General features: G+C 40.2%; 1 protein-coding gene across 4 annotated transcripts in view; it reads left to right on the top strand.

Moving 5' to 3' along the window:
• Nucleotides 1-20,508, top strand: part of ZMIZ1 (zinc finger MIZ-type containing 1) — a 338,520-nt gene that overhangs the window by 46,983 nt on the left and 271,029 nt on the right. For 3 of the 4 annotated variants that reach the window (XM_030951384.1, XM_030951380.1, XM_030951385.1), the window contains exon 2: nt 3,172-3,303. The exons of the other annotated variant lie outside the window; for it this stretch is intronic. The gene's annotated coding sequence lies outside the window, so the exon portion shown is untranslated. The remainder of the gene's footprint in view (nt 1-3,171; nt 3,304-20,508) is intronic. 4 annotated transcript variants of the gene reach the window in all.

The following is a 20,508-nucleotide window of genomic DNA, read 5'->3' as shown; positions in this document are numbered from 1 at the left end:
ATCACCCAAGTTGGTTGTGTACCATGGGAGCTTCTGTTGACATGGGAGTTGCTCTAAGAGCTGATGGGGGCTCCTTGTAGGGGTCAGGCATGATAAGGTCAACAAGCTCTTCACCAGTCATGTCGTGCAGATTGGAAGCGAGGGGCATTACTTTGCCAAAATTTTATTTTCTGAATGTAAAAAGTGTCTGGATCACTTAAGACCTAGAACCTGCAAATGTCCTGCAGGATTTTTGCATTTTCCTTTGGAAGTGTGCTACATTTGGGTAATGCCTGGAAAAAACAGCACCTTTGTTATGCAGCACTAAGAATAAATCTGGTATCATCATTCAGAAAAGATTAGTCAAAATTGCATTCTGGTATCCCTGCTCCAGCTCAGGTACTGTCCAGAATGGGCACACAATGTGTAAGATTTAATGAGAACCCAGGCCTGGCTGGAATAATTGAGGATTATTTTTATTAAGCTTGATGTAGGAAAGCAGCTCTGCTAAATTCATTGCAGAAGTTGACTCACACACCATCTTGAGGGTGTTTGACTCAACATATGCCTAGTCATTTATCTAATGTTGATGTCAACGATTTGTTGGGGTTTGATACAGTGTTTCCCAGTTTTCTGTTTGTTTCCTTCCTGCAGTGGCTGTATACCCAAAACATTTTGACATTTTTTAATATGAATTATCTCTGGCCCTGCCAGAAATTTAGTCAAGTCTTTTGGTTTTGTAAATCATTTTGCGAGGTTTCCCCACTTAGGATTTGACTTTCAGCTAATGCGTTATTTCACTTTATATTTTTTCTTGCCTGAGGATTTGAGAACAGACCAATCTCACTTTCTTTGGAGCAAGTCAAACCTATGTCTTTAAATGGTAGTTGAGACAGATTTCTGTGTGCCTGAGAATGTTGTTTAAAAACTGTTTTTTTGCACTAAGACTTCCTTTTTGCCACCTCTTGATTTTATGTTCAATTTGAAAATATGCTTTCTTCAAATCTTCTGTGTCTACTTTACATTATTCCTCCTACTAGTAATAGGATGGAAGTGCAAAATTTTTAAGCACTTTAAGTAAAACCAGTACTTGAATTCTTAACAGACTTTACTGGAGATCTGGGGGGTGGTTCTTAGCAGGGAGAAAAATACTGTCAAAAGCATTGTTTTGATTTGATAATGAAAAAGAAAAGCAAATGATTCATTTGATTTAGGGATACAAAAATAATGTATGTTTGAGGGGGTGATACAATTTCTTTTTTTTCTTGCAATTTGCAACCTAATCTGTGCTGAGCTGCTCACTAGTATTGATTTGCACATAGCCTCGGGATGTACACGTGTCAGGAGCAATTCACTAAGGGTCATTTCTTCTCCTGTCCCCACAGTTAGGGCTGTAGCACTGTTTCCTTTAAAAAAACAAAAACAAAAAAACCACACCCCAACAACAAAACTGATTTGAGTTCTCCAGGTTTTGGCTTAAGTTGCTTTGCATCAATTAGTACAAGTTGGTGAAAGCTGACAGAAAGCAGAAATGCAACTGATGAGGGGTGTAAGACATTGAGAAAGTGAAATTAAACACTGTGGGAAGTTTTGCCTTTAGGCAGAGGGTTGAGGAGGCAGGTTTTTTAGTAGCTACATTTTTGTGTCAGGATCCATTCTTTCACGTTGTCAAATTATTGCTGCGCCTATTTATGGGTGCCCATAACAAGGCAGAAGAGGTTTTGAATCACTGAGCTTGTTCTTTCTCTCCTTAGTGCACATTTTCTGTGTGTTGTCTTCTCTGATCTTTATTTAGTTTTTCATTGTTTATTTACACTGCCACTTCATGAATTCTTTAAATCACTGCCTATCTAGAGGGGAATCTGGACAGAATTACTCTTGCAGCTTTAAGTCTTGCTGACAGGAGGAGAGAAAAAGAGAGCTTTTGTCCCCTAGAGAAATGCAGGAACTGTGGCCATTTAGAATTGGACAGACGTGGTGGCTTTGAGGGAGATGCTGTGATAGAAGTGCTGCCTTTTATGTTGTATCCTAGCGGTTGGGGCTCCTTATTTCAAATGTTTTCCATGAGACTAGGATCTGTGTGCTGTTAGCAGTTGGGTTAATTGTTGTTGTGAGGGGTGGCAGAAGTGTGTGTGGAAATGTAAGGTAGCATAGACCTTTTTCCTTATTTTGAGAACTTGTTCAGATTTTCCATAGGAGAGAAAAGGGTAGAGTTTTTCTGTAGTAATGTAAGCCAACAAAGTGTGATGGAGAACAGACTGGATGTGTTTCCCTTTGCTCATTCCCTGTGGAAAACCTTGATTGCCATTTCCTCAAAGATGTTAATGTCTTGTATTCATGCTTTAAAATAATTTTCCACTTGATTTTCCTGCCTTTCATCAGAGGCAGGTACTGGAGGTAGGGAGGGGCCCATTAAAAATCTGTGTCTGTAAGTTTCTTTAAAGTCATGTTAGGAGCAGGGCAGAGAGAGAGAGATGGTCTGAGGTGAGGAATTGTGGTTTTATGGGAGTGAAGCTCCATTTCAAAGTGGTACCTTTAGTCAAAAGGTATTTTAGATCCCTTTCCCTTCATTCTGTTTTTAAAAAACCCACGCAAATACTTACTCTTGATGTTACTGAAAGATTTGATCTAGTTGGAGTAGATTGTCTTAAGAAAAAGAGGAGTTGTCTTAAAAAGAAACAGAACATATGATTAATTGCAAATACTCATAATTGTAGGTATGATCCTCTCAGAGCAGAGTACATAAGCACTTGAATGTTGGTATATACCTGTACGTTCAGTATGCATGTTGGAATTTGCCTTTTGCCAACTATTTTGATAGTAAATGTGGCTCATTTGAATTTTTACAGAAGTGGGTGTGAGCTTGGCTGAAGCTTGTTTACTTAATAGAATAAGTGCTCCAGAATATTTTTGAATTGGACTTTAACCCATTCTAGTATGGGGCTTTATCCCATTCTGACAGCAATCTCTTTGCTTTTCTTAGTAGTGGTTGACTTGACATTCATAGTCCCTGTTTTGGTAAGGTGACAATGGGGAAAATACAGGACACCCTAAACTGGTATTTTGCAAGTGCAGAAATAGTGGTACAGTAGCTCTGTCAAGCAAGAGTTCTAATCAGTAGCCTCTTCGAAAATCATGGAAGCTAATGCTTATTTCCTTTTTTCTACTTTTTTTTTCTTCTTCTCCCCTCAGGAAATACTGTTGTGCTGAGGAAGAAAACAGCTCTCTCCTCCCCCTTTTTTTTTCCCCCTCCCCTCCTTTCTTCTTCTTGCCTGATTCAGAAGCTCCAGGAATGTGCTAATTGGCGGCGGCCTCTTCAGAAAGGTAAGGGGTAATTGTTATCTGCTTTTCAAGGTGTCTTGCCTGCTCTGCTCCTTCTGGAAGGGCAGGTGATGGCAGAAGAAATTTGTCTTCATGGAATTTAGCCAAACTTCTGGTTCACGTGGGTTGCCCTTCTAATGCTGGAATGCAAACCAGAGCTTTGTGCACTTCTTGCTCTACTACTAAGTGTAGGATACTGTCCCTTGAGAAAATCTAGAAGATGAGATATATTTTAAATACCTGTAGAGGAAAAAAAGTTAAACTGTTGTATTGCAGACTGATTAACTAAATCTTTGCCTGAATATCAGCTTGGATGGAAAGACAGAGTTAGGTCTGGAGAAGACAAGTTGAAGAATCCTATCTCAAAGTGCTTCTTTCGTTATTGTCACACATGTACGTCTGATCAGGCAAATACAGATTGGTTTAGTTGTTGTTTTGGTTAGTTTTTTAAACCTGATATCTTCTCTGGTGTCTGCCATGGTTTTGTGGCTGGTTGTATCCCTGACAGATAAGACAGGAACTATCTGGAAGCCCAACTCTAGTTCTGAATGGTGAAACACATGGCAAGTCTTTAACTACCTGGACTTTTTTTCACTTTTGGACAGAAGTGCAAAATGTGGTGTGTGAGAGGAATTTAATTTTGTAGCTATGTGGTGATAGGAAAATCCATGTCCATCTTTTCACTTCAAGGCATTCAGTTTGTATTGGGGATATATAAAGTACAAAAAATTAGTGCTGTTTCATAGAGCATTGTGAGCTGCATGAGTAGTCTCAAGTTTGTTGCTAGACAAATTGCATATGTATTTTAATATTAAAGATTTGTATTTGCTTAGGAGCTTTAGTGCTTTGAGATAGATGCTCTTCTATCTTTGTGATAGCTGTAAATGCTCTTTGTAGTGGAGGTAATGTCTTCTGTCTAGACCTCAGCCACTCTGGTTCAGAATTGACATCTTAATCCAGCGCTGAGAAGGGATTTATGCTAACTTGCTAGGCTCTGGGTTGGAGAGGCCAGTGCATGATACAAGTTTTCCTGCTGGATTGCTCGATGGTGCTAACATTTGTGACGGGTTTTGAAAGACAGTGCGATACAATAGTGTCTTAAATTGCCCCAGCAAGATATGTCAGAGTTCATTTGTCAGACCCTCACACTGACTAAGTACACTAATGTATCAAGGATGAGCTCCAGACAGGTAATGTGCCTTGGGATGTTCTTTTTCTTATTCTCCATCTCATTCTTGCTGCTGCAGAGGCAAGCTAAGTCTTTATTGAACAGCCACTACCAGCTGTCTGGCTACTTTCTGCAATAAAGCTAATGATCTAATGGGCAAGTGTTTCTTGGGGACCTACAGCTGAAGCAGAGACAAGGAGAAACATACAGACCAGCTAAAGGGTTCTCAAGGAGTTTGCAATTTCCCCAGGGCTCCTTCTATGTAATTACCTGTCTCTCTCTTTGTCTCCTATCTTTTAATGCAGCAGGAGTGTCAGGCTCAAGGCCGCTAATCTTCGTTACTATGGAAAAGCTGGTTACACTCCTCTTCATGCACTTCAAAAATGGCAATCGTTGGTCCCCAGCTGGTTCCCTGAATCTAACTTAGAAATGGATGATAGCTTTCCTCCTTGGCGCCAGACTAAAGAATGCAGCTGCCTGTGCTGTTGCAGGCAGGCATTGCCTTTGCCACTGATGTTTTGGCATGCTGAGAGGAACCTGCAGGAGCTGCCTTGTGGCTTCTGAACATGTTTTCTCCCAAACAAGCAAAGGCTCTAAAATTCCTTTGAAACACAAAATTTTGGGGCACACTGAGATGTGGGAGGCTTGGCTGAGCTGCACGTGTGGAGGAAGGATTCATAGCTCCAGCTGAGTTTTTGTACTGTTTCTGACAGTACAAAACTCCCTGCCTTCAAACTCCCTGGGTTGGGGGCTGAGGGAAGCTTTAGATCTCTTTTGCAGGATTGTGGGCATTGCTTCTTGTTATCGTCTACCTCCCAGCATATGTCATATGCAGTGGTGTGCAGTAGAGCCAAGTGCCACTGCTCAGTTCAGTAGGATCAGCTGAGAGGCTGTGCACAGCCCACTGCTGTTTCTCTCTGGCTGGATACATCTGTTTGTCCTTCTTGCACAGCACTGGAAATTTGGAGGGGAATCCCTGCCTGCTGCTCCCCTCCTCCTTTTCCTGTACAATGCTTCCTGAGTTGCAACATGTCAGACAGATCATTGCTGTGAAGCTGTGGCTTGGGAAGGGCTCCAGCACAAAGGCCTTGTCTCTGTGTGCTCCCTTTCATCCTAGTGAGGAGAGGGAAACTGTCCCATGTTGGACGGGGTCCCTTTCCAGCTGCTGCAGGCTTGCACGCCCAGGAAGTGTGTGTTGCTGAGCCCCTTTATGGTACCTTTGTAACACATGCTTTAACTGTCTGCAAATGTACGGTATTTAAGCAGCAGAGTCTGTATTATCAAATGCAGTCATGCAGACTGTAGTCCTCGGGGTGAAAAGCTCTGGGGGGAGAGGCTGGATGTGACAGTGAAATTTGAGAACCAAAGCAAGAGGAAATTCTTGCCCATGTGTTGGACTAGAGCAGGTTCAGTAGAGATGGAGGATGGGGAACAAATACTCCTCCTCAGTTTGGAGGTGTTGAAGGAGACAGAAAGGAGAGGGAGAGGCAGGGCAGGGAAAAGGCAACAAAAGATCAGGCTGTCCAGTGGGCCACAGTTTGCTGTGTTTTGTTTTTTGCCTTTAATGCTGTGCTTTTCTCTGCCCATTCTTCTTAACTAAATTTGGGCAAAGATAATTTTCAAGTTTTTTGTTTGTTAAAAGAGGAATCCTACCGCCATTCAGATTTTTTCAGAAGTTATGTTTTGTATCAGTGCATCTAGAATGACTATTTTGCACTGATTTTTTTTTTTAAGAGCTTTTATTTCCCTCATCATTTCCCTAATTTCCGTTTTTATTTGTATCAACCTGAGCCATCTCCAAAGTAAAGGTTGATACTGCTACTAGCTAAAATTTTTGGGTGGATGACACTGTATGTTAAACACCCTGTCTGTAGTAACTTAGCTGTCAGTTGGAAGTTTGCCCTAATTGTATTTTTCTTTTAATTTATAAATCAAGTTCACAGTTCTTGGGCTTTTGTAGAGCATTTCAATAAGGTGTTTGTTTCAGGTCTTGAATTTTTTTCTCTCTCAAATCCTTTGAGATCTCTGAGGTTAGTATTTCTCATTCAATAACTGTATTCAGTAAAATGATGTGCCTGTCAAAGCTGTATTACACCTTAGGAGAGGATGACAGATTCTTCCAGAGTTCTCAATTTGCAAAGCCTTAACCATCTCCCACTTTAAATCAGGACTTTGCCACTGCTTAAGGTCTTTAAGTACTTCATTAACTTAACAATAAGCCTGCCCTCTCTTGCTTTTTACTAAAACCTTTGATTTTTTTCAGTTTCATTTCATGAATGTTACAGGTATTAATTCTTTACTCTGATATGGAGAAGACTTAAATCTCAAACTTTCATGCAGAATGAAAAATAACTTCAGTCATGAGTTGATATTTCAAAATCATGTTTTCCAGGGGTTTTTGTCTCTTCTACTCTGTTTGGCATACACATGGTTTTATGTGGTGCTGCCTAGGATATTGTGAGGGCTGGGTAGCAGAAATCATTCATCCTGTCTCATCCCTTTTTGGCTTAGCTGATGGGAAGACTCCTGTTCAGTTAGCCCAGTCATTAGAGAGCTGCACTAATACCTTGCCAGCTGCAGGGCAGAAGATGTTTCATCTTGGAAGCTTTGCCATGAATAAATTTTGTCTAGAAAATTCTGTGCAGATTTGAACTGCCAGGCAAACTTATACTGCAAAGTGCTTTGTAGAATGTGTCCTAAAACATTTTTATCTGGTGCTGATGGCCTTAAAAGCCAGATGAAGTGCATCAGTGACTCATGGTCAGTTACTGCCCTGCTGTGTGATGTAAACCAGAGCTTGCTTTGGTGCCTTCTTGCATACAGCTTTTCATGCTGGATGGTGAATTTCAAGCTTGTGCTTGTAGTCTGCAGTTCATACCCTAACCAAGCTCTTCTCTTGAAAGAGATGTCTAAAATTGCTTGTAACATAAATAGAAAGTTTCCAGTCACTTCCTTACTATTCTAGTTACTATTCTTGATTAAACAGATTAGATCTAAATGTTAGAATGACCCAGGAAGTTTTATTTCCCCTCCTCCTCACCTTCTTTCCTTCCATTCCTCCGTCAAAATACAGATTTGTTGTAGTTTTAAGCCTAATAATTTTTCAGTCTTTTGGTGGGCATTGTTGTGAAAGAGTGGAAGCTTAACATTTTAAAGAAGGAAAAGGAAAGGTGTGTGGCTTTGGGTTTTCTTTATTTTTTAAAGTTTCCCAAATACATTTGGGTATTTCTAACAGTTATAATAAAATCAGTTGATTAGACAAGAAGGTTAGGTATATGAAGCAAAGCACTGTTTTCCAGCAAAATGAGCAGCTAAGGATGTATTTCAGTCTTCAGATGCTTGGCTAAATAATGGTGACATACGTTTTTTGCTGCTAGAAGTTGAGATTTTGGCGGTCATATGCAACTGTGAAATCTGTAGGCATATACAGTAGCAGAAGCTGTCTTTATGCATATACAGCACATGGTATTTGGCTTGGGAGAAAGTTCTTCGCTCTCTAAGAAAGTCAGGTTTTTGATGGAACTGACTGCTGTTTGTGCTTCATAGTTAAAATTTTTATTCTGGAAGGACAAATTGTATGTACTAAATATATTGTTGTTTTGCCCCTGTTCCCAGCAACACAGTCTATTTCCCTGTCTCTTGCTTTTTTCCAAGTGTTTCTTTCCAAGCTTGTGATCACAATTACAGTGAGAAGTAGATTACATATATCTGTACATTCCAGCAGGAAAACTGAGCCTCGGAAGAATTTTGGACTGTGGGACATCTCCTTACTCACCTTTGTCTTAAAAGTGTTTTGGTATTCCCAAAGGGCTCTGGGAATGTCAATCTGATAAGACACTGGGTGTGGGGAGGGTAGAGAGTAAAAGGAAAAGGATGGAAGAAGTATGTGAGTGGTGGTTCACCAGTGTCACATTAATAGAATCCTCGAATCAAGTGCTCATTCATTTTAACTAGAGGCTAATTAATCAGAGTGAGTAGATAAAATGATAAGCTGCTTTTAATGAAGTGAAGCAGCTTTATTAGCAGTAAGCAAAACGCAAAATATTTGGTCTCTGGCACATGTGGTTTTCATGGGGACTGTGGTTTGCCACCAGCTCTGGATTGTGCTAGCCTTTTTCTTGCTGCACTCTGCAGGCTGTGCTGTCTGTGTGTTTCAGCATGTGGCCAAGTCAGAATCCAGGAAATAGAGTCTAATCAGAAGCAGGTGTAACATTTTAAAACCAGAAGGAATGTTCCTTACAGATCTTTTTCTATGCCAGATTAGCATTTGCCAATTTTCAAACTTCGGATGCTGTTATTTTTCTTTGGAGATGGCAGGCTTTATGCTTCCAAGCAGACAAACAAAAAGCTGTGTGGATTTACCAGAGTGCCGCTGTTTGAAAGGCAGCTATATGATACTGCTTGGTAACTGCTAACATAGCCTGAAACCAATGAGTAATTATCCACCCATTTGCAACTTAAGAACAGAAATGTACCAGGCTTGTGTGCTGCTTGTGTGTATGGTTAAGTAGAGGGCCAAAGCCAGCGTGCCACTGTTAAACCTGGAGCAGGCTTGCATGCTCTTGTTTCAGATGGCTTTCTGCAGTGCATCTGTGCCATTGTGCTGTTCCCCAGTGTCTCTCTGGGAAAGCTGTGGAAGCCATTCGATGGACTATGATGTGCATGGCAGTGCAGGGCTATAATAGGAAATACATAAATGAGTCATAGATTAAGATAGTGACGTCATTTACATTGGACTGAATTACATTAAGTGCCCACATTTAGGCTCGAAATGAACTTCACTTAAGGCTATGTATATCTTTGTTGAAATAAGCTAAAATTAACAAATTATTCATTAAAGTCACCTCGAAGTAAACTTAGAAACTAGCAGTTCGATAAGGTTCCGGTAGTTATGTGAACTGGAGAAGCTGAGCTGGTAGGTGAATGTGATTTGCGAATAGGATGCTGGCAAGGAAATTGTCTTCCCCCCACCAGCCTTTCCTTAAAAGACTCTGCTTCTCAGCGCCATTCAAGTGTAAATCCTTGTGCAACAAAGGGGAGGCTGGCAGCTCCACCGGTTCAGCAGTATAAGCGATCTCTCATGCTTCAGTTGAAAGGTTGAATCCCTGAAACGAGAATGCTGCTATACAGGGAAACTCTCAAAAGGCTGCTGAGAATGGCGGGGTGGGGGGGGAGCACAGGGTTGGAAAGCTGTTGAGATCGTTGAAAGTGCAGTGACAATTTTTGTCTTTACTGTAAAATGACCTGGAGGCAGCTGGACAAAAGGAAAGGCTGCTGTTGAGGTGAGGTTGCCATCACCACTCTAGGAGCTGGATTTTACTTGTTCTCTCCCTTAGGAACACAGCATGCTGCTCTATTTGCCAGCACTGTATGTGGTGCCAATATTTTGTCTACAGTGTGCATTGAGTCCCTCTTAGTTTTCCTGTTTGGATTATTCTTTCTAACGACTTTGTGTTGCAAGTCTCAAAGCTTTGGAATTGTGACTTCTTGCTTTGCAAAACAGAGTATGAAATTGTGGACATTGGGTTTTACACTGAAAGGATGAGGTTAATCTTGCACCTTCTGAAACTCTTGTAAATATTTGACCGGCTACTCGGCAACACAGCTGAACTGCCTGAGTTAATGCTTAATGTGAGAGTGGTCCTGAAGTGCATGGCTTTGGTGATGGGCCAAGGGTCACAGAGTGAGCAGTAGTTCCCCATGAAGACATCTGTTCTCCCTGTTCCTTATCTACCAGGATTCCTCCCTTTCCCCATCCACTGCCCCAGATCTGCCGGCAGGAGGAGGTGAGACAGCTGCGTCCACTCCAGGCAGAGTCAGCTGGGTGTGTTCAGGTGGCAGTAAAATTGGTCTGGGCTGTCTGCTGACTTTCTCTGCCCTGGTGCTTTTGCTGGTCCAGCAGCAATCTGGTAATCCCTGACGTCTAAGTGAGGGTGAATCTATCAGGCTCTTCACAGCTACACATCTGGGTTTGGAAGAAAGTTTTTGTGCACATATAAATGGCACCAATGGGCAGTTGGTAGTAACTGGTCACTGGGGAGGAGCAGCCTAGAGACCTGTGACAAATCTGAACCTGAGTATGTTAGAATTTAAATTGCAGGTTTTGATACCTACCATGCCTTGATAATGTAAAAATACCCTCTTGTGTTCTGAATGAAATGCTTTCTAGTACCAAGACTATATGGGAAAATGTTTGCAGCTTTATGTCCCAGATCAATGAAAATCTCCTTCTTGTTTTATGGGAACTAACCAGTGCAAAACAGCTTTTGCTTTTCTGATGTAAAGATTGATCATTCATAATGTTGTGTCATATCAGTCCTTCCAAGTGGCAAGAACCTTAAATGTCAGTGCAAATGGAAGAAGATTCTTTCACAGAACTTCAATATCATAACAGAGCCATAGCATTGTTTAAAAATAAATGTGTTTTTAAACTGATTGTTTAGGTGTGATGACTGTTGCTGGAGGATACCAGCTATCAGAGACCGTCCCAGAGACATGTATAATGTATTCCAGTAACTGTATAAAGAAGTAGCACTGCCCCACCTACTGCACCATGAGATGGAAATAAGCAAAACTTTGATTATTGAAAAACTAACTTGTAATATGCTGTTCAAAAAATCTGTAGCATTTTCTACAGCTGTGTTTTTTAATTATTGCTGCTGTAAAAAGAAATTTGTTAATTTCTGGCAGTAGTTTATTGTTTTGATTTGGGGGGGTTGTTGTTTTCTTTGGTTTGTTTTTGTTTTTTTCTTTGTTTTGGGTTTTTTGTCGGTATTGTTGTTGTCTGGGTTTTAATATGCTGAGTAGTTTGTATGCCCACTTAGAGTTTGGTAGTCTCTGTTTTCTAGTCTGCATTTCTGTGGCAGAAACTTCGATTCCTGAAGATCAATTTTGGAAATACCCTATCTGACAAAAATGTCTCGGGAGAAAATGAGCATCCAAGAAAGAAGGCAGTAGTGTTGGAAAAAGTCTGTTCATGCTGATAAAGAGTTTTGACCTCAGACCAGGGACTCGCCTGCGAAAGGTTCAATACGTTTGACTGCAATGCTCCTAATCCAAACAAGCCACATGGAAGAAGCTAGAAAAGATAAGGTCTGGGAAAACCTTTTGCTATGTGGCTTGTGATCAGAACACCTCAATCATAGTTCCTACACCTTCTTTTAAGATCTACTAGTGGGCAGACACCTGTGTGAGCCCTGAGCATGGCCTCAGGTGGCAGGTGTTAGTTTAGGTGTTTTTATAGCAGAATACAGTGCTGAAAAAGAATATTATTCTTTACAACCTATTATCAGTTGGAGAATTGAGATCTAGCCAGTGGTTCTTCTGAAGGACCGCAGCTTATCATGAGCTCAGCCTAGATTCAAGTGAAGTCTAGCATTAGCTTCCTGGAAGTGTTCAGCAGGTGCCTCTGTAAAATAAGAGTCTGTTGGGCCACTACAAATGCCAACCCTGTATTTCTAACTGAACACATGGATGCACAGAAAAGCCGAGTTATTTTCCTTCAGTTCCCTGGCAAGGGAACTACATAGCTAGGAATAGAAAGGAGATTTCCTGATGTCCATTTCCCTCTTATAATTATAAAACAGCGCTGCTTTCTTCTTCATTGTAAACACGAATCGAGCCAAATGGCATGCACAATTAGCTTTTTTTCTGCAAAGCTGGGGTGGGGGGAGGAGAGAAGGAGGAGGGGATTGGAAATATAAAGGGGGAGGGGAGAGTCATTCAGGGACACTGTACCTGCTGGGGCACAATGTAATAACCACTGGGGCAGCCTGGGCTGCAGATGCATTGTTATCTGCAGTCCCCAATCTGGGAGAGCTGCAAAAGGTTTAATGCAAATCTGAGACCTCTGCCATTGTATGAGACAGATTAGGGCTCATTTGCATTCCTTCTCCTATAATAATTACCTAGCAAGGAGTGCCTGTTACCATTAGCTTCATTCTGTTTGCCTGTGATAACGCCATCAGCAATCTCTTCTCCACGGATTGTGGACACTGTGAGGAAGGGCAGTGGGCCAAAAAAGTGATAATAAAAGAAATCTGTTGGGAAAGTAGTAGAAAAATGTGAATGCTGAAAAATTAAAATGCAGATAATTTTAGTAATAGCCACTAAATACAGCTGGAGAAATACTGCGAGCTGAAGAGTAAAAGTCAATATTAATCCATAATATTGATGAGTGGTATGGTTTCAAATATCAGTTGAGAAAAGCTAGCACAGGATTTTAACTGAGCTTTATCTATGGTGCCTCGATAGTTTTGTTCAGTTTTCAGGATTGATTTAGATTGTTCTAAAATTAGTGCAGCTGGAGATCAGTGTTACTGAGAGACAAATGTTAACTGTCTAAAACTGATGTGATGCATCAGAAAGTCAGGTAAAATTCTGCACACTTAGTGCAGCTTTGGGTCCTGGAACTGAAGCAGAGAAGGATTCCTGACTTAGACATTAGGGCAGATATTTGGGGTTCTTTTACTGTGGCGTTTGTTTGTTTTTGAGATGGGTGGAGTGAAATAGCAGAAAAGGAATGCAACTAAACCTGGGAGAGTGAGGGTGCTAAAATCAGCTTCTTCTTTATGCACATTTATTGCATATAGAAGAAACATGAAATCCTTTTGAGCAACATTTGCTGTTCTTGCCACTCACTCTCCTTCCCTTGGTTTTTACCCTTTGCACTCTGATGAAGAAGCTGCTGGAGTCACCCCACCAGAGGCAGAGAGCCCTGAAATTCCCTGTTCAGTTTTGGGTCTTGCCTTGAATCCCCAGCTGTGCATGCGCACAGCAGGAGCAGAGTGCAGCTGCTGGGGGTGGAGCCCAGCACCCATCTCAGGGCCTGGTTCTGTGTCACCACAGAAGATCTTTGGATGTTCCTAGTGCAGGGTACATGGGGAACCCTGGAAGAAGGTAGCATGCCAGATATTCTACGTGCCCATCAACATCAGGGAGTGAGCAGGGTGTGCCCGGGCTGCCTCTGGTTTGCTACAGATTTCCCTGTTTTGGTGCAAGCTTTCACCTGCCAGTATTTTCAGTGAAGTAATTCCATCTTTCACAGTAGAGGGGTGGTGAAGCAGGAAGACAAATCAAAGCAGCTCTGGCTTTAATCTGCCAAACAGCCACCTTACATATATTTCAACAGATGTAGGCTGATTTCTGATCTGCAGCAGGTTATCAAAATTATGAGTCTCATAGTTGCATTGTTTTGTGTGCCTTCATTTTTTCAAGTGATATTCTGAGGGCGTGCTGCCATGTTCACCTTGTCATCAGTGTGGAAGCAGTAGAATGCCCAGGATACTGCCTGAGAAGTTGGCTGTGGTTCTGAGGGGAGAGAGGAGTGGGGAGTTGCAGGGAGCTTTTCTGTAGATGACCCGTTGGGCAGCGAGTGAGCTGCCAGGAGGAAACTTCAGTTCCTGTGACTGGCATCATTTCTGGCTGTTAGGGATTTGGGTGGGTACTCTATTCACATAGCTCTGAATTCAGAGTTTAGAGATCCTCATGTGCAAACATCTTTAGTTTTCCAAAATTTTTCTCTTGCCATCAGTTTCATTTTCTTAAACTCTGGTAGCAAAAAAAGCATTTTGACAACACTTAATATCAAGGTACATGGATAGGGCTAAGTGCTGCCTTCCATGATAGCACTAGATATTTAGCGTTAACCACAAGTTATATTAATGTAAAGGATTAGAGGGAATGGCAGAGGACTGGAAATGTTCATATTTCTTAAGTCTATTTTTTTCCCCTCTTAGTGTTTTTACTGATATAATAATGTTAAAAATCACAAACTTGACAGTTACACAAACATAAAAGGAAACTTTAAAAGAGAAGTTTTAAAAAATAGTTTTAAAGCACATGTTTCTTAAACCAAATAAGTACTTTTAATTCTAAATAAAAACTAAAGGATACAATTGTATTTTATCGAAGGGCAGCAGCATAAATCTTTTGTTCCTCTTCAGACCTTTTTCTAGGAGGAGGAAATACAATTTGGTGCATAGCTTGTTCTATATATGTATCATTTACAAGTTGTACCATCATTACATTGGAATAAAACTGCAGTTGATATAATTGGAAAGGTCTGGTGTATGTACTGTGTGGGGAAGGACAAGGAAGTTTTGAAGTGTATGGAGAATAATGATTATGTACATCTAAATGTAAGCTAAAACAGAGCAACATATGTTACTGTGTGAGTAATTGGTGATAATAAAAAATCTGACTACTTAGATACTGCAGTATGATATGTGAAACTGTATGTTCATATGTATATACACACAATTTGAAACTTAAAAAATAATGTAATAACATAGCTTCCTATAAGGCTTGTATTATTTCTGCAAATTATTTTTCTTCTATGGCCCTTCTTTAATAATTATTTTAGTCCTGTCACCATATGTATTTTTAGACTTTTATTTTGATACTGTTGCAGTGCATTCCAAGTAATTTGTGTACTTAGTATATAGCTTTTCTTCTTTAACCCACCATGTGCATGGGTATGTTACTCATCCCAAGGCCTCTGTGATCTGGAAGAGGTGCATCAGAAATGAGTTTTTGAATTCCCTTCCTTATCTGAGAAGTTGAATTTGGGCTTTAAAGCCCGTTGTTAAAGACCTGTAAAGGCACATGAACAGCTGAGGTTTTGTTGGAGGAAATGTCACTGTAAGTGAAGAGGTGTGAAAGCTCTGTCCCAACACAGTGGCACTGCGACTGCAGTTGCTCATCCTCCCTAATGGGAGGCAGTGGCCTGTCACACCCAGGAGCAAGGAGGTGTTCATTTGCTCAGGCTCAGGTACACAACCTAAGCTACACAAGCTGGTCTGAGTTGTTTTTCAGTACTGCTGCACTTGAAAGTAAATTTAAGCTGACCCTGTTGTTTTGTTGAAATGCACGTCTGGTGCTCTGGCCCTCAACAGAAGTTCAAATACCTGGTTTGGAGAAAGGCTAAAGTTGTAGGCAAATAAGCCACTCTGGGAAACAGACATCCCAGCTTGGCATTTGAGAGCAATGCATTTCCAAAACAGTCGCTGAAAAGAGAAAAAAAAGTAGGGGGGCTTGTTTGTGCCGTTCACTGTGTCAGCAAAGGAAGGACCCACATGGTCAGTATGTTAAACTGACCATCACACACAAATGAATCAAAGGAACAGCTGGTTATTCTCTGGTATCTTTAGGCTGCCTGAGAACGATCATCAGGCAATCCTTTCTGTTGTAGCAGAGTCCAGATATGGACTGCTTTACAGAAAATGAAAGGGAAGTTACTTTTGTAGCTCAGCAGTAGCACGGGCATACAGCTCCCTGCTCCACTTTCGTGTCTCACCATGCCGCCTTCCTCTCTCTCCCTCTCCAGCCGGTTTAATAGCAATGAGGTTACTAGCTGAAGAACTGGCTTTGCTGACTTTTACCTAACAAAAAGGTTTCACAAGCTTTACACTATATGGCATAGTGATACTTTTCTTAAATACTTGAAGAAAACGTGCCCACAGAGAGCATAGATATCCATGAAAACATACTTAAACATACATTTATGAAGTAATGTGGATAACTGAACTTTTATATAAGCATAACCATACACCCACACAACTTACAAGACTAGACTTATTTTCAGCTGCCTTATTATCAAAATTACAATTTATATAACATAAATTATGTGAACCAAAGGAATTTATGAAGCAGAATTCTGGAATTGGTTTAACTCTCTTGATTCTGCAGAATGTTTCTATCTTAGTAACTGCAATAACTTTGTTTTTTTAAATTTGGAGGCAAGGAAGGGGAACAGGAGAGTTGGGATTAAAATGTTTTATGAAAAGGGCTGAATATTTGAAGCACTGCAGAAAGCTCTGTTTTAACATTTATTGGAAGACTAATTGCAAAATATTTCTTGTAGACCTATTCCAGTACAATGTGGATAGCTGTAGTCTACACAGCAAGTTATGAAGAGAAAACAAAAAATGTGCACACTGGTGTCCAGTGACAGCCAAACTACTGCCCAGTGACAAAATCTGGGTACCCAAAGCAAAGCAGTAGTGTCCTAGGCACAGGGCTCTGCCCAAGGTAATCAGCTTTCCTGAGTTAAAAGAAGTCTGTTTTCTGGGTGGAGCACCATGCAGATTTGCCCAAAGACTGCAAACATTAATCTCTTCATGTGGTTTTGTGAACTTAGGTTTATTTCTTAATTTGTGTACAACTCTGTTGGGTAAAAACATGGTGTTGCTGCAGGGAGCTAATGCACGTGGGTGTACATGTTCTTGGCTCAGCCTCCTTGAGGAGAACTGACACACAGGAGCTGGGACTTGTGGGATGTTTTTCTCAAACAGATCCTCATCCTCTCTGGACTAACTACAACAGAAGATTTTTCAATGTTTTTTTTTTAATTTCTCTCCCCTGCTAACATGACTAAGGAATTTGTTTTCAGTCTTTGTGACTGGCGTGTGGCTTTGGTCACAGGTCATGATCTTAAATTTGGATGGGTTACAACTCCAACTAAATAAAATATGCCATCTTCCCTTGTTCCATCAGTGTGAAGTTAGCTGGGCATTTGAGTAGAAGGGAGTTCACCATTATAAAAGCAAGCAGTCTGAGGAGAATGAGGTAACTGAGCACAAGCCTGCAAGCACAGCTTGTGTACATATTTGTTGAAAGCTAATTGGCAACGCAGTTGCCTTTCAGAGTTGTTCTTTCACCTATCAGTAGAGCACAACTCTGGTACTTAATGTACTGTAGATTACGTAAACGCTACCCTGAAATATTTGTACAGGCAATTAACTCTTGTTTTTATACTACTCTTGAGTTACAAATGGAAGCCTGCTGTAGAACTTGGAATATTTATGCTATGAGAGATATTCCATAATTAGATTAAATAACACTTTCAGCAAACTGGCTAGCATTAAGATGAGAAAAAAGGATATTGGCTATCCTGTAAGGAGCTGATGGACTTTTAAAATTCGGTATCCAAGAAATACAGATGCTGCATTTGTACCACATTGTTGAGGTGCAGCAGTATTTACAAGGGTTTTGTATTGAGCAAATGTATCTGCTTTTGGTTATTATATTTGAAGACTGTAAATGGTTGTATCACTAACACTGGTCTGCATTTTTTGTGGCAAAACATTATTATTAATGGAGTGACTTGAAGCATGTGTACTAGTGTGGTGTCACAGTTACCAGAACAACATCATCATCTAATGTGTCTGGGCAGCTCTAAGAATACTTATATAGATGCATGTTTATTTTTCTTCCTCATGCTCTTTTCAAACTTATCTTACAAACATTTTGTCCCTGATGAAATTAAGTCACTTGTCTGCAATTTGAGCTGGATAATAAATCTATTAAAATGCAACAAATTGGTAACAATGGTCTCAAAGCCAGACCTCCGTCCTCTAGAGTTTATTCACAAGCACTTGACCTAATATGACCGTGAATATGAATAAAATGTTACGGGATTTTATTGCAGTTTATAGTGTGACTTGCTGCTAGGATGATAAAACAACATTTAGAACCTCAATGGCTGCAGCTTTCTCGTGCTCAATGTGTGCTTGTGCTAACAGAGATGTAGGTAATGTGTTCCCCAGTGAAGTCAAGGGGCTGCTTAAAGGAGTTCTTTAGTATTTTATATAGAATCAAACAGGCTAAAAGGGTGGAAAATAAAACTGATGGAATCAAAATCCTTCATACATTTGTTGTACTAAGACACCTCAATAAGATCAAGTTTTAGCTGATTTTAAAAACCAGCTTCATTAGAAAGGAGAAAGTGTAATTTATTGTACATTAGTGCAAAAGTGTTATTAGTAATAGTGACACACACACATTGGCTGTGTATTGAGGCTGGGTTTTTTGTGGATGAGAACAGCTAAACTTGACTGACGCTTCCATTATGAAGTCAGAAGCCCACTTGCAGGTTTTGGATTTGTTCTCTAAATGGTCCAAATAAATTATTTCTGTGATCAGATATTCATGTTTTCTCCTGAATTTGTTTTTCCTCTTCAAAACAACCTCTCCCAGACAGAGAATTCTTTATGCAGGAAATTTTAAGCAATTTAACTGAGACTTTTCTCAGTCATTTGTGAATAGTTTTAATAGATTTTACTTGCCCAGTTTAATAGCAAAATGTTCTTTGTTAAGAGTTCCTCCAGCTTTTTCCATCTCTCTCACTTGTATGGAGATGAGCTGTTTGCAGGGAAGAGCTAAGTGTGTGAAATGGTTCTTGAAATGTCTGATGTCATCCACAACCACTCTTCCCTATGTGACAGAAGATGTGAATGGTAAATATGGCTGAAACCAGAAGGCTGCTGCAATTATTGATGATTTTCAGTAGTGTCTACAAGTTTCTCTTGGATTCCTTTAAAGTCCCCTGTGGCTATAGGAAATTAAAGATGTTTGAAGCATTACCTACTTGCCAGATGAAAAGAGATGGGAAGTGTTGTAATGCCTCATCCTGTTGCTGTCGTCTTTTGGGGACTATAGTTGTTCATTAAAGAAATCTTAGCAAAAATGAGAAATAAGTCACCTTAAGAAACAATTTTGGTTTGATGTTTCTCCGCTTTAGAAATTTAAAACTAGTACTTAGTGTGAAAATAAAGATTCAAAGAGATTTCTGTTTAATTGTCAGGACAAGATTTGTAGGTAGAGGGGTTTTAATTAGGTCAGACAGTGCAGTTGGAAAAATAATTATTTGTGCATGTGAACATTTCTTCAGAGTTACATTTAATGTTTTGATGGAGCAATTAAGTGTCATTCATTTCAGGCTGACAATCTAACCTGCCTCAGATTTCTTAATCCAAGGTCAGGAGTCATTGCTTCTTAATGAGTGTTGCAATGTGTGAAAAGACCAGGTAGTTTCTAATCTGATCTTCATGACTAACTAGAAATGAGGTGTAACTTTGAAAGAAGTTGAAACTTATTGAAAAAAACCTATTTTTTATTAAACAAAGGCAGTTGGACTATAGTGGGAAATATGGCATGTTTTTACGTGTGCCTTAATTTGACATATTATTTAATCATGGTTGCTTCTGAAGCTGATGGCTGCTGCTGCAGGTCTGGTTATTCCTTTCTATAATATGCCTGTCCTTTCCTGGAGAGTTGGCACTGCCTTCCCTAGTTTCAAGGTTTTTTCCTAGTCTCTTTACTTGTCTGTGTTAGAGGCTTGGTGAGCTACCATTATTTGGACTTATAAGACAAATTATATAAATTGATGTGAATCTGCTGGAACTCTGGTAGTTTACAGTGAATCTGATCTGTGCTTTGATTTGTACTTTCCTTCAGTAGATTATACTGACTTAGAGTCTAGGGGCAGCTTTTGCTGGTTTTCATGATGACTGTAGGTAGGACTTAGTAAAATTTGGTGTGGTATTAATTCATGCACCAAGGCAAATTACGGCAGCAAACAATCTTGCAAACTTCTCACTGCCTGGCTTCCTCTGTCACCGGTGATTCTCATTCTCTCATTTCCTGTGCTTGTCACAAACTGTTTGAGCAGGCAGTGAAGCCTGAGAAGTACTGACTGGGGAGGGAAAAAAAAGGACAAATAATTCTCGGTGGTGGGTTTTGACCCACACTTCTAACAAAGTGGTTGCAATAGTCTAAACAGTATCCATAGGAAGGCCTGCATGTTTTATGCCCATTTATTGTGCTATCACTGTGCTAAGGGACTTAGTTGTAATAATTAGCAGACTTTAGGTCAGAGGTGATCTGTTAATTATTCTTCTAGCTCTTCACAGACTATAGCTTCCACTAAGCCATAGGAGTTGGCTGAATTAATGTTTTTGGAGCTGTGAATGCATTGTTGTTGTGCTGGTTTTCTTACTAATAATTTTGTTATACATACCTAGAAGTGAATTGTTAAAAGTTGTACCTGAAAATAAAGGTTTTTCTTCATTTTTTCTATGAGTATAAAATATCTAAAGCCTGGAAGTCTGTGTGTCTGACTTCAGGTGTGGTGGACTTCAAAATCAGGTATGCTGTTGGGCTCTGTCACCCTTCCCTTTTCTCCACCCCCACATCCAGAAAAAGAAGTAACCTAGTATCTGAAGAATGCAAGTTATGCAGATGTTCAAAAGGCCAAATAA

This window comes from Camarhynchus parvulus, chromosome 6 (assembly GCF_901933205.1).
Source record: "Camarhynchus parvulus chromosome 6, STF_HiC, whole genome shotgun sequence".
NCBI lineage: Eukaryota > Metazoa > Chordata > Aves > Passeriformes > Thraupidae > Camarhynchus > Camarhynchus parvulus.
The sequence above is the reverse complement of the archived record's forward strand: the minus strand, read 5'-3'. Positions and strand labels throughout refer to the sequence as shown.